The following is a 2,886-nucleotide window of genomic DNA, read 5'->3' on the forward strand; positions in this document are numbered from 1 at the left end:
CCAACATTAATTTTTTTTCAAGTTTCTATTTATTTATTCATTTAAGTGATTGCTACACTCAACCACAGGACTCAAACTCATGACCCTGAGATTAGTAATCACATGCTCTTCCGACTGAGCCAGTCAGGTGCCCCAGCACTCAATTTTTTATGACAAATTTTTAATTTTGAAATAGTTTAGGACTCACAAGAAGTTGCAGAAATAATAGATAATTCCCATGTACCCTTCATGCAGCTTTTCCCAATGATAATAGCTTATGTAACCATAGTACATTGTCAAACCCAGGAAACGGACACTGATACAGTACTATTAGCTCAAATACAGACCTTATCCAATTTCACATTTTTTCATGCACTTGTGTGTGTGTGTGTGTCTGTGTGTTTGCAGTTCTATGAAATTTTATAATGTGTTGATTTAAGTAAACATCACAATCAGAATATACAACTGTTTCACCATTGCAAAGAAACCCCCTCCCATTACCCCTTAATAGTCACACACTTTCCTCAACCCTAGCCTTTGGCAACCACTGATCTCTTCTCCATCACTGTAATTTTGACATTTTGAGACTATCACATAATGGAATCACGTGATGTGTAAATTCTTTGAGATTGGCTTTTTCCGGTAAGCATAATGCTCTTGAGGTTCATCTAAGGTGTCCCATATATCAGTAATCCTTTTGATGGCTAAGTAGTATTCCACTGTTTGACCATATCACAGTTTAACCATCTGCTGGCTGATGGACATTTGGATTGTTTCTTGCTTTTGACTTTCAAAAGTAAATCTCCTATGGGCATTTGTATGCAGGTTTTTGAGTAAACATACATTTTCATTTCTCTAGGATAAGTGCTCAGGACTAAGAGACCAAGATTGCTGGGTCATATGGTAAGTATATGTTTAACTTTATAAGAAAGTACCAAATTGTTTTCCAGAGTAACCAGGATTAGATTTTTTAAAATATTTTATTTATTTATTTGACAGAGAGAGAGAGAGATCACAAGTAGGCAGAAAGGCAGGCAGAGAGAGAGGAGGAAGCAGGCTCCCTGCTGAGCAGAGAGCCCAACGAGTGGGGCTCCATCCCAAGACCCTGAGATAATGACCTGAGCTGAAGGCAGAAGCTTAACCCACTGAGCCACCCAGGTGTCCCCCAGGATTAGATTTTAAAAATCACATAAGTAACATCCACTTACTGTAAAAGAATTCACACAAGGTAGCAACGTATAAAGTAAAGTAAAAGTAAAATGTAAATTTTAAAGTAAAATGACAAATCCTGGAAGCTTACACAACCTCTTTCCTGAGAGGTAATTGTCATTAGTTTTCTATATATTCTTTTTTTGAAGATTTTATCTATTATATGAGAGACTGAGAGAGAGAGAGAGAGAGTACATGAGAGAGGGGAGGGTCGGAGGGAGAAGCAGACTCCCTGCAGAGCTGGGAGCCGGATGTGGGAGTCAATCCTGTGACTCCAGAATCATGACCCAGGGGCGCCTGGGTGGCTCAGTGGGCTGGGCCACTGCCTTCAGCTCGGGTCATGATCTTGGGGTCCTGGGATCAAGTCCCGCATGGGGCTCTTTGCTCAGCGGGGAGCCTGCTTCCCTCTCTCTCTCTCTCTGTCTGCCTCTCCATCTACTTGTGATCTCTCTCTGTCAAATAAATTAAAAAAAAAATCTTAAAAATAAATAAATAAATAAATAAAAAACAAAAAAACAAAACCAAAACAAAACAGAATCATGACCTGAGCTAAAGGCAGTCGTTTAACCAACTGAACCACCCAGGTGGCCCAGGTTTTCTATATATTCTTTAAGAATGTTTTATGCAGGGATGCCTGGGTGGCTCAGTTGGTTAAGCCACTGCCTTCGGCTCAGGTCTTGATCCCAGGGTCCTGGGATTGAGTCCTGCAAAGGGCCCCTTGCTCAGCAAGGAGCCTGCTTCTCTCTCTGCCTCTGCCTGCCACTCTGCCTGCTTGTGCTCTCTCTCTCTTTCTCTCTAACAAATAAATAAATAAATAAATAAAAAAAGAATGTTTTATGCATATGTAAGCACATATGTGTGTATATAAATATATATATTCACAAATGGGGTCATACTATCTAAGTTATTTACAAATTATTTTTTCACTTAACATATCTTAGATGTTTTGGGTGTCAGTAGATAAATATGTACGTGCTTTTAAATATTGTTTTTAATTTTAAGTAGGCTCTACAGCCAATGTGGGGCTTGAACTCATGACCTCGAGATCAAGAGTCTCATGCTCTACCAACTAAGCCAGTCAGATGTCCCTGTAGTTAACTGCTTAAATGGAAATAGGACCCCATTGTATGGATGTATAATTTCTTTAACCAATTCCCTAAATGATGCCATTTCTATTTTCAGTTTCTCTTTATTACAAAGCTATGATGAAAGTTTTACTACATAGATCTTTGTGTAATTTGTACAAGCGTATCTGCATGATAGTTTCCTAGAAATAGAAGTGTTAGGCTAATTTTACATTTTGCTTTTTAAAAAAAATATATTTTATTTATTTATTTGGCAGAGAGAGAGAGAGAGAGAGAGAGAGCGCGCACAAGCAGCGGGAGTTGGAGGCAGAGGGAAAGGGAGAAGCAAGCTCTCCACTCAGCAGGGAGCCTTATGCAAGGCTTGGTCCCAGGACCTTGGGATCAGGATCTAAGCCTGAAGCAGAAGCTCAACTAACTGAGCCACCCAGGCGCCCCTAATTTTACACTTTATATGTTGAGATATCTTGTTGTTTTTTTTTTTAAAGATTTTATTTATTTATTTGACAGAGAGAGATCACAAGTAGACAGAGAGGCAGGCAGAGAGAGAGAGAGAGAGGGAAGCAGGATCCCTGCTGAGCAGAGAGCCCGATGCGGGACTCGATCCCAGGGCCCT

Source organism: Enhydra lutris, unplaced genomic scaffold (genome assembly GCF_002288905.1).
Source record: "Enhydra lutris kenyoni isolate GAN:26980312 unplaced genomic scaffold, ASM228890v2 scaffoldscaffold53, whole genome shotgun sequence".
In the NCBI taxonomy this organism is placed as follows: Eukaryota; Metazoa; Chordata; class Mammalia; order Carnivora; family Mustelidae; genus Enhydra; species Enhydra lutris.